The 12,500-nt window shown below is 46.6% G+C and overlaps 1 protein-coding gene across 7 annotated transcripts in view; it reads right to left on the bottom strand.

Moving 5' to 3' along the window:
* Positions 1 to 12,500, bottom strand: part of LOC143297784 (uncharacterized) — a 73,136-nt gene that overhangs the window by 29,988 nt on the left and 30,648 nt on the right. The gene's annotated exons all lie outside the window — the stretch shown is intronic.

Genomic DNA, 12,500 nt, shown 5'->3' with positions numbered 1-12,500 from the left:
AAAAATAGCTGCGCTGCATGGAAAGAGCAGAGGACAGGGGGAGAGAACTCACAACTCAGAACTCAGATTTTAGGCATGGCCCGTTCTTCTAATCTGAGATGAAGAGAGAGAGAGAGAGAGAGAGAGAGAGAGAGAGAGAGAGAGAGAGAGAGAGAGAGAACACTGAAATGTTTAATGTTATTTGCTGAAACATTTCAGAAGAGAGAGAGAGGGGGGGGGGAGAGAGAGAGAGAGAGAGATCGGTGGGATGGAGTGAGTGTGGAGGAAGAGAGAGAAAGAGAGAGAGAGGGAGAAACAAAGAGAGAGAGAGAGGGAGGGAGAGAGAGAGAGAGAGAGAGAGAGGGGAGAGAGAGAGGGGGGGGAGAGACAGAGAGGGGGGAGAGAGAGACCATCTCCATCACCACCACCACCACCATCTCCACCACCACGACCACCACCACGACCACCACCATCACCACCACCACCACCATCTCCACCACCACGACCACCACCATCACCACCACCATCACCACCACCACCATTACCACCACGACCATCACCACCATCACCACCACCACCACCACCACCACCACCACGACCATCTCGACCACCACCACGACCATCACCACCACCACCACCACAAACCTTCACCACCACCACAACCACCACCACCACCACCACCACGACCATCTCCACCACCACCACGACCACCACCAACATGACCACCACCACGACCACCACCACCACCACCATCTCCACCACCACAACCACCACCACACGACCATCTCCACCACGACGACCACCATCACAACCACCATCACCACCACCACCACCACCACCACCACCACGACCATCTCCACCACCACCACCACCACGACCACCACCACCACCACGACCACCACCACCACGACCATCACAACCACGACCACCACCACCATCTCCACCACCACCACCACCACCACCACAGACGCTTTCAGTATCACTGGCAAGTCAAGCATTAAACACAAAGTTACTCGCAGAGCACGACGAGAGCATTCAGACTTGGCTCTTCACGGGCGAGCTGACTGCCAGGGACGACCAGCCGTGGCGTGAAATCTAAATCTTACGGGGCAGTAACTCCCAGTCAAGCAGCGGTGCAGTTCGGGCGAGTGGCTTCCCCTTGCTGGTCAGTTCCCCCCCCCCCTCTCCCCCCCCAACCCCCCCTCCGTTCAATCTCCGCACTCAGTATTTACCGAAGTATTTAAAGGTCCGTTTATACAGAGCGCGAACGCGAACGCGTCCAACGCGAACACGAACGCGAACGCGACTTTTGAGCAGTTTTGCCATTCAAATAGAGCACGAACCCGAACGCGGAAAACCATCGACGGCTTTCGAGGCGGCTCGTCTTTTTCTTGCTGTGAGAGATAAAATTTGGTCATTTGGAATCATGGCGCAGGTAGAGTCAGACACGGAGGAGATCATAGTACTGTATTTGTACGCAAAACAACGGAGGAAGAGAAAGAGGCGTGTGTCAGTGCACGAAATTTTACAGAGAAGAAGTGAAGTTGGAGAGTACCACTACCTCGTACAAGAACTACATTTTCATTCTGCAAAATTCCAGAAATACTTCACAAGCAAAGTAGACTGACGCTAGTGCCTTGCTTTTTCTTGGAACGGTCAGGCGTACAAGTTTCTATTTGTGGAAATGATGCAAGGGAAGTACCTGCTGATTGGTTGATAGCAAAAAAGCCGCGCGACCTTCTGAGAAAATTCGCTCTGGGGGCAATCAAGGCGGTCGTTCGCGCGAACAAAAATTTGTTCGCGTTCGCGTTCGCACTCTATTTGAACGGTTCCTCTACAAATGACTAAAATATTCCAGGACGAAAAACCGCGTTCGCTTTCGCGTTCGCGTTCGCGCTCTGTATAAACGGACCTTTACAGAGCACAGGCGCAACGAAAGCGTGCTGTGCGCAAGGCCCGAGCAGCATCCACTGCCACGACAGCACCCACTCAACTTGGGTCCCACATGTGGGCGAGCCTTCAGGGGCCCGGATTGGCCTCATCAGTCACCTCCGGACCCACGGCCACCGATCTTCCGTCTGATATTTGAAAGCCATGGTCATCTTTGACTCCGAAGGACGAACATCATCATCATCATCATCATCATCATCATCATCGTGTGTGTGTGTGTGTGTGTGTGTGGTGTGTGTGTGTTTGTGTGTGTGTGTTGTGTGTGTGTGTGTGTGTGTGTTGTGTGTGTGTGTGTGTTTGTGTGTGTGTGTGTGTTTGTGTGTGTGAGTGTGTGTGTGTGGTGTGTGTGTGTGTGTGTGTGTGTGTGTGTGTGTGTGTGTGTGTGTGTGTGTGTGTGTGTGTGTGTTCTGTACCTGACCAGACGGAGGAACACGTGGCAAACATTACACGGTGGGCGTCTCTCATTTGGCCGTTGTTACCTAACAGCAATCTCTACGTCTCCATGCCAATACACACACACACACACACACACACACACACACACACACACACACACACACACACTCACATACACACACACACACACTCACATACACACACATGCACATACTCACACACACACACACATCACACACACACTCACACACACAGTGACACACACACACTCACACACACACACATACAAACACACACACACACACACACACACACACACACACACAGTGACACACACACACACACACACACTCACACACACACACACACTCACACACACACACATATACACACACACATACACACACACACTCACATACACACACACACACACACACACACACACACACACACACACACTCACACACACACACACACACACACACACACACACACAGACCACAGGTCTAAGCTAGCTCATCCAACACGTCATCAACCAACTAGACTGATCACAACATCGCGGCGGACACAGATACAGCCTCTGCCGTGAAGAAGAACAAAGCCTTCGTGATGGAATCGTATGATGATGGAGTCTCCCGTCGGACCGACGGATGAGTAGGCAGGCAGGCAGGCTTATCTGTCGGTGCGTGTCCTCATATGGGAGAAGAGGCCGATTCTGGATGCGCAGCACTTCCCACAGGCGTTGCAAGGGAAAACGTCGCCAGAAGCTGAGCCCTGCTTCCTTCGCTCACGCTTCTCCTTCATGGCCAGCGTTCTCTTGTTGGAATCGTACCATCAAGTAATCCACAATCCACAAAACAATTCACTAATTCACAAACTAATCCACGATTCACAAACCGACCCACAATCCACAAAGCAATTCACTAATTCACAAACTAATCCACGATTCACAAACCAACCCACAGTCCACAAAGCAATTCACTAATTCACAAACTAATCCACGATTCACAAACCAACCCACAGTCCACAAAGCAATTCACTAATTCACAAAAATAATCCACGATTCACAAACCAACCCACAATCCACAAAGTCATCCACAACCCAGCTCCCAAAACGGGCAGATGAAAGTTGAACGGTAATTTCATCCTGACCCAAAGATTCCGTTTGGAAAAAAAAAAAGTACACTGGTGCTTCTTTCTCAAACCTGAATTTCATAAAAGTATATTTTGGGGCGAAAGTATTCAATAAAAAGTTAAAAAAAAAAAGAGAAAAAGTTCAGTCACTCCTGGCCTAACAAATGATTCTGTCCATCAGAGCGAACACAAATTAACAGTTCCATAGTTGCTGTTTTGGAAGGGTTAAAGTCATCTTGTTTCTACGTTAAAAGTTATAGATCCCATACCCTTTAACGGCCATTAGGGCAGTGAATTCCCACCCACAGTGTCCAGGGCTCATAGGAAGGCGGGGCCCAGTTCTCTCCTTCCGTTGTTTTAAATTAACCTTCCCAGACTGAAGTAAGATATCCATTTGCACCTGGATGGAGTGAGGAGAATCAGTGTAAAGAGTCTTCCCCAAAGGACACGTCATGCTGGATGGAATCCTGACCACAGCATAAGAAGTCCAACGCCGAACCGATTCGACGGGCGCAACAGCCGAATGGCTAAAGCGTTAGACTTTCAATCTGAGGGTCCCGGGTTCGAATCACGGTGACGGCGCCTGGTGGGTAAAGGTTGGAGATTTTTACGATCTCACAGATCAACATAAAATTATGTGCAGACCTGCTTAGTGCCTGAACCCCCTTCATGTGTATATGCAAGCAGAAGATCAAATACGCACGTTAAAGATCCTGTAATCCATGTCAGCGTTCGGTGGGTTATAGAAACAAGAACATACCCAGCATGCACACCCCCGGAAAGCGGAGTATGGCTGCCCACATGGCGGGTTTAAAAACGGCCATACACTTAAAAGCCCACTCGCATATATACGAGTGAACGTGGGAGTTGCAGCCCATGAACGAAGAAGAAGAAGAAGAAGAAGAAGAAGAAGCAGAAGAAGAAGCATAAGAAGAAGAAGAAGAAGAAGAAGAAGGTGATGATGAAGGAGAAGAAGAAGACGAAGAAGAAGAAGAAGAAGGAGAAGAAGAAGAACCCATTCTGCCACGGCGCCTGTGTATACTACGTACAGCCAGCAGTAAGACCAGTAAGACTGGGGACACCCCAACCACTGGCACCGGAACCACGTCTGGAGCACTGATATATATATATATATATATATATATATATATATATATATATACACTACACGTGTCTATGTTCTGGAGGGCTGCAGAGAGACAGGAAGCCATGAAGACAGGGGGGTGTTCCCAGCATGCAGCAGCAGCAGCAGTCTGAGGAATTGACGAGACTAAATCCTGACCATGATTTTTGCTTGGTTCCAGTTTGTCTGCGGGGGGGCTGGGGGGGGGGGAACATTCATGGCCACACAGACACACACAGAAACACACACACACACACACACACACACACACACACACACACACACAGGGAGAGAGAGAGAGAGATTGGGGGTGCGTAGTGGTGGGAGTTGGGGGTGGGGGTGTGTGTGAGAGAGGCATCACACCTGGACGTCAAACTAAGGAACGCAGGTCACACAACCACTCCTCAGTCATCTCTACACCCCCACACCCACACCCATCACCCTCTACCCACCCCCACCCCCACCCCCACCCACACTCATCACCCTCCACCCTCTACCCACCCCCACCCACATCCCCACCCCCACCCACCACCCATCACCCTCCACCCACTCACCACCCCCACCCAAACCCATCACCCTCTACCCACCTCCACCCCCTCCCCCACCCAGCACCCTCCACCCACCTCCACCTCCACCTCCACCCACACCCACACTCATCACCCTCTACCCACCTCCACCCCCTCCCCCACTCAGCACCCTCCACCCACCTCCACCTCCACCTCCACCCACACCCACACTCATCACCCTCTACCCACCTCCACCCCCTCCCCCACTCAGCACCCTCCACCCACCTCCACCTCCACCCACACCCACACCCGCATTCATCACCCTCTACCCACCTCCACCTCCTCCCACACCCAGCACCCTCCACCCACCTCCACCCACACCCACACTCATCACCCTCTACCCACCTTCACCCCACCCCACCTCCTCTCCTCCTCCCTCCCTTTCTCCCCCCTTCGCTCCCGGCGTGCCGTTTCCTCAGCAGGTGTGACACTCCTATGCCAGGTGCGGAAAACAAAACAAAAACAAAAACAACAAGAGAGGCAAGGCCTTCAAGACTCACTTGTGATAAATTAAGTCCCCTAGCATTAATTACAGAGTAATTTCCCTTTTTTACTCGCTGCACCAAAACGTTTGCAAAATAAATAAAACTTCTATGCTTAGCAAAAGAAGTTCCTGTTTGAACAAAAAATGATAATAATGACTGCTCTTGTTGTTGGGTCAGAATATCAGATCAAAGTGCCAAGTTTAGAGAATACAAAAAATATAAACAGTAAATGCAGTTTGCATATAATTAGGCTTCTTTTTTATTTTTTTGTGCCCATCCCAGAGGTGCAATATTGGTTTAAACAAGATGACTGGAAAGAACTGAATTTTTCCTATTTTTATGCCTAATTTGGTGTCAACTGACAAAGTATTTGCAGAGAAAATGTCAATGTTAAAGTTTACCACGGACACACAGACACACACACACACACACACACACACACACACACACACACACACACACACACAGAGACAACCGAACACCGGGTTAAAACATAGACTCACTTTGTTTACACAAGTGAGTCAAAACACATCAGGGCAAATCGTTGCCAGCACGGTATGCATGCCCAGTCCATGACTGTGTTACCCAACTGGTAAAGTCCTAATCTAAGCATCCTAAATTATTGCACCTATTTCATCGGCGATTTTGTGTCAGTGTGTGTGTGTGTGTGTGTGTGTGTGTGTGTGTGTGTGCGTGCGTGCGTGCGTGTGTGTGTGTGTGTGTGTGTGTGTGTGTGTGTGTGTGTGTGTGTGCATGTTTGAAAACAATATTACAATGTTGTAAACCCATTTTCAGTGGACTTCGAATCTTATTTTATACGTTGTTTTAACTCAGTTTTGATACAGATTCAGCCACTAACGTACGTGCCACCATCTTGCTTTTTCTACTCTGTTTACGCATACCCAGATTCAAACACTCGACTATTGGCCGCCGTTCTTTCTCTGTTTCTGGACCTTGCGATTGGAATGAACTTCCTTTTTCGCTTCGTCAGGTCTCCACACTCAGCTCTTTCAAGTCTGGCCTTAAAACCCACCTCTTCCCAAAATAGCCTCCCTTGCCTGCCCTTCCTTGTCTTTAGTTTCTGCAGTATTAGAGTTATGCATGCGTGTGAATGACTGGTGCGAAAGCGCTTTGATTTGTCTCTGCACAAGATCCAGCGCTATATAAATACCATTATTATTATTATTATTCCCGTTTCCGGTCCCACAAACGATAGGAATTTTTGTATTTGTATTTGTATTTCTTTTTATCAACAGATTTCTCTGTGTGAAATTCGGGCTGCTCTCTCCTCAGGGAGAGCGCGTCGCTACACTACAGCGCCACCCTTTTTTATTTATTTATTTTTTTAAATTTTTTCCTGCGTGCAGTTTTATTTGTTTTTCCTATCCAAGTGGATTTTTCTACAGAATTTTGCCAAGGAACAACCCTTTTGTTGCCGTGGGTTCTTTTACGTGCGCTAAGTGCATGCTAGCACACGGGACCTCGGTTTATCGTCTCATCCGAAGGACTAGCGTCCAGACCATCACTCAAGGTCTAGTGGAAGGGGGAGAAGATATCGGCGGTTGATACGTGATTGGAACCAGCGCGCTCAGATTCTCTCGCTTCCTAGGCGAACGCGTTACCTCTAGGCCATCACTCCACTCACATGTAACCAATAGGTGCAATGATTTTGGATGCTTAAAACAGGACATTAGTTCTCCATATCGCAAAAAAAAAAAGCGCTTCCCAAAACAAAACAACAAAACGAGAGAGAGAGAGAGAGAGAGAGAGAGAGAGAGAGAGAGAGAGAATGACAATGACAAATGTTTTATTGAGGGTAAAATGGATAAGCTGGAAGCTTCTTTACACCATGCCCTCACATACGCATACACACACATACACACATTGTAATAAATGAAACAAGTATGAATAATAAATGACATAGAACAAACCAAATAGATAATAATAGTCACATATATTGATGAATCAAAGACTACAATTACGGAAACATGAAAATCATACAAAACATTGCCACATGAAAATCTTCAAACACACACACGTGTGTGCACACACAGGCAGCATCATACACATAATCTCGAACACACAAGTACACAGAGATACACACGCATACGTACACTCGCCGATTTTCCTTGCTTACACACTGTTGGAGAACAATTAATCAAAGTACGTTGGCTTACTAGGATCTCATCATATGCTTTGATTTTGCTGGTACTAATTACATTTGTTGCATCAGATATTTTTGATACGAGAGAGAGAGAGAGAGAGAGAGAGAGAGAGAGAGAGAGAGAGAGAGAGAGAGAGCCAAAAGGATAGACAGCATCTCTGCACGCACTGTGACCCAGCCTCTCCCTGTTTGTCTAGCCTGTATACGAATGGAATTGAGGATGGCAGCGGCTTCCGAGCGTAGGCAAAGAAGAAGTTCATATACACATTGACGCCCACGCATACACAATGCACAGAGATAGATAGATAGATAGATAGATAGATAGATAGATAGATAGATAAGTTGATTAACTGAATGAGAGAGAGAGAGAGAGAGAGAGAGAGAGAAAGAGTGTGTGTATGTGTGTGTGTGTGTGTGTGTGTATGTGTGTGTGTGTGTGTGTGTGTGTGTGTGTGTGTGTGTGTGTGTGTGAGAGAGAGAGAGAGAGAGAGAGAGAGAGAGAGAACTCCTAGGACTCAGAGCTCAGATTTGTTTTAATGTAAGGTCACCGAACTGTATGCATCTGGTTACGCGCGTGGCACACACACACACACACACACACACACACACACACACACACACACACACACACACACACACGCACACACACACACACACACACACACACACACACACACACGCACACACACACACACACACACACACACACACACACACGCACACACACACACACACACACACACACACACACACACACACACCGTGAGATAGTCCGACAGACACAACAACAGCGGCAGAAATATCATTAGAAAGGGGCAGAAAGGAAGGTCGTTTAACTCTCTCCATACGAACGGCGAAAGAGACGACGTTAACAGCGTTTCACCCCAGTTACCGTCATCAAAGTATTGCAAGCGGAAGGCTCTTATACTGAAGAGGTGAATGTTGACAAAGAATACCACAATTCTGACGACGGAAGCTAAAGGTTGGGTCATTCAGACACCCACTGGACATCCGAGGGGTCTGTGTAGAGGAGAAGAGAGGACTGGCCGTACTGAGTGAGTTAAAGGGATAGGGGGCTTGCAACCCCCTCATCAATCTGCTCACCCTCCACACCCCCACCACACCCCCACACCCCTCTGTAGCCCCATACCATCACGTCATCCACTCCGTCCCCCCCCCCCTCCCCCCCCACACACACCAACCCCTTCTCTGATTGGTTGACATTCCTGTCCCAGGTGTCTACGTCACTGGAGGTCAGAGGGCATCGCTGACTAATTACATTACCGGCTCTTATTTATAATACAGACTGGTATTTATAACACAGGTCGTTATCTATAATACAGACTGTTATCTATAATACAGAGTGTTATCTGTAACACAGACTGTTATCTATAATACAGGCTGTTATCTATAATACAGACTGTTATCTATAACACAGGATGTTATCTATAACACAGGATGCTATCTATAACACAGGATGTTATCTATAATACGGACTGTTATCTATAACACATGATGTTATCTATAACACAGACTGTTATCTATAATACAGAATGTTATCTATAATACGGACTGTTATCTATAACACATGATGTTATCTATAACACAGACTGTTATCTATAATACAGAATGTTATCTATAACACAGGATGTTATCTATAACACAGACTGTTATCTATAACACATGACTGTTATCTATAACACAGACTTATCTATAATACAGACTGTTATCTATAACACAGACTTATCTATAATACAGACTGTTATCTATAACACAGGATGTTATCTATAACACAGACTGTTATCTATAATACAGGATGTTATCTATAGCACAGACTGTTATCTATAACACAGGATGTTATCTATAATACAGACTGTTATCTATAACACATGGTGTTATCTATAATACAGGATGCTATCTATAACACAGACTGTTATCTATAATACAGGATGTTATCTATAATACAGACTGTTATCTATAACACAGGATGTTATCTATAATACAGACTGTTATCTATAACACAGACTTATCTATAATACAGACTGTTATCTATAACACATGATGTTATCTATAACACAGACTGTTATCTATAACACAGGATGTTATCTATAATACAGACTGTTATCTATATCATATCTTGTTATCTACTGCTACTGCAAAGTCTATGATCCATGGGGCGGGCTGTTGTCTATATATATATATATATATATATATATATATATATATATATATATAGAGAGAGAGAGAGAGAGAGAGAGAGAGAGAGAGAGAGAGAGAGAGAACGAACGATCGAACCTTTTTTTATCGAGGGAAAAAAGTAAGAACACAAATGGCTTGTCTTCATCATGCCCTGATGAAAAGGGAAAATAGATCCTCAGGACAAAAACAGAACATTACATGAATGGATGAGAGAGAGAGAGAGAGAGAGAGAGAGAGAGAGATGGAGAGAGAGAGAGGGGGAAAAAGAGAGGGAGAGAGAGAGAGAGAGATTGAGAGAGGGAGAGAGAGAGATAGAAATGGAGAGAGAGAGGGGGGAGAGAAAAAGAGAGACAGAGAGGGAGAGAGAGAGAGAGAGAGAGAGAGAGAGAGAGAGAGAGAGAAGGGAAAATAGATCCTCAAAACAACGACATAACATTACATGAATAGATAAGAGAGAGAGAGGGAGAGAGAGAGGGGGGAGAAAGAGAGGGAGAGAGAGAGAGAGGGGGGAAGAAAGAGAGGGAGAGAGAGAGAGAGATGGGGAGAGGGAGAGAGATGGAGAGAGAGAGGGGGGAGAGAGAGAGAAAAAGAGAGACAGAGAGGTAGAGAGAGAGAGAGGGAGAGAGAGAGGGGGAAAGAGAGGGAGAGAGAGGGAAAGAGAAAGGGAGAGAGAGAGAGAGAGGGAGATTTGAAGGTGGGTTGATACGAGCCTAATTAACTCAATGTCCTTAGTTTAACATTCATTTGCTCCTTTTGGTTTCTTCGTGTGAACGACCATCTTTCTTCCTTTGGTTTCTTCGTGTGAACGACCATCTCCCTTTCTTTGGTTTCTTCGTGTGAACGACCATCTCCCTTCCTTTGGTTTCTTCGTGTGAACGACCATCTTTCTTCCTTTGGTTTCTTCGTGTGAACGACCATCTTTCTTCCTTTGGTTTCTTCGTGTGAACGACCATCTCTCTTCCTTTGGTTTCTTCGTGTGAACGACCATCTCCCTTTCTTTGGTTTCTTCGTGTGAACGACCATCTTTCTTCCTTTGGTTTCTTCGTGTGAACGACCATCTCCCTTTCTTTGGTTTCTTCGTGTGAACGACCATCTCCCTTTCTTTCTTTGGTTTCTTCGTGTTAACGACCATCTCCCTTTCTTTCTTTGGTTTCTTCATGTGAACGACCATCTTTCTTCCTTTGGTTTCTTCGTGTGAACGACCATCTCCCTTTCTTTCTCTGGTTTCTTCGTGTGAACGACCATCTCTCTTTCTTTGGTTTCTTCGTGTGAACGACCATCTCCCTTTCTTTGGTTTCTTCGTGTGAACGACCATCTCCCTTTCTTTGGTTTCTTCGTGTGAACGACCATCTTTCTTCCTTTGGTTTCTTCGTGTGAACGACCATCTTTCTTCCTTTGGTTTCTTCGTGTGAACGACCATCTCTCTTTCTTTGGTTTCTTCGTGTGAACGACCATCTTTCTTCCTTTGGTTTCTTCGTGTGAACGACCATCTCTCTTTCTTTGGTTTCTTCGTGTGAACGACCATCTTTCTTCCTTTGGTTTCTTCGTGTGAACGACCATCTCTCTTTCTTTGGTTTCTTCCTGTGAACGACCATCTCTCTTTCTTTGGTTTCTTCGTGTGAACGACCATCTCTCTTTCTTTCTTTCCTGCCCGTTCGTTTTCTTTCCTTCTTTCTTCTGATTTTTTCCCCTTTTCATTTGGGGGTGTTAACTTTCAAATTCGGCTTCTTTTTCTTCTTCTGCGTTCCCCGTGATCATGGTCTCAGACTTGCAGTCCTATGCTGGAGATGAAGGTGGTGGTCTTGATGAGGTCTTCTTTGGTGCCCCAGAGCTTTTCTGCCAGTGTGGCTCCATAGGGCCACTGCTGCGTCCGTGCATCTTGATACAGGGGGCAGGACTGCAGGATGTGCTCCGGGGTTTGTGGGCCCTGTCTTACACGGGCAGTCAGGAGTGTGTGACAGCTTTATTCGGTACATGTGGTCTCGCAGGCGGCAGTGTCCCGTGCGTAGTCGGAATATGATTGTCTGCTAAAATTCAGCATCCTTCTCCTTTAGTTCCTAAGTTAACTCTCTCCATACGAACGGCGAAAGAGACGACGTTAACAGCGTTTCACCCCAATTACCATCATCAAAATATTGCAAGCGGAAGGCTCTTATACTGAAGAGGTGAATGTTGACAAAGAATACCACAATTCTGAAGACGGAAGCTAAAGGCTGGGTCATTCAGACACCCACTGGACATCCGAGGGGTCTGTGTAGAGGAGGAGAGAGGACTGGCTGTACTGAGTGAGTTAACACTCTTTACCCAGTGTGTGTTCATTCTTTAGTTTAGCGTCTTTTACTCTCTCTCTCTCCCCCCCCTCTCTCACCCCCTCCCTCTCTCTCTTGCCCCCCCCCCCCCCTCTCTCTCTCATTTGTTCATGTAATGTTATTTTTGTACTGAGGATCTATTTCCCTTTTCATGGGGTTAGGATGAACAAACTAGTCAGATGTGTGTGTGTGTGT

Source organism: Babylonia areolata, chromosome 23, assembly GCF_041734735.1.
Source record: "Babylonia areolata isolate BAREFJ2019XMU chromosome 23, ASM4173473v1, whole genome shotgun sequence".
Classification (NCBI taxonomy): Eukaryota; Metazoa; Mollusca; class Gastropoda; order Neogastropoda; family Buccinidae; genus Babylonia; species Babylonia areolata.
The sequence above is the reverse complement of the archived record's forward strand: the minus strand, read 5'-3'. Positions and strand labels throughout refer to the sequence as shown.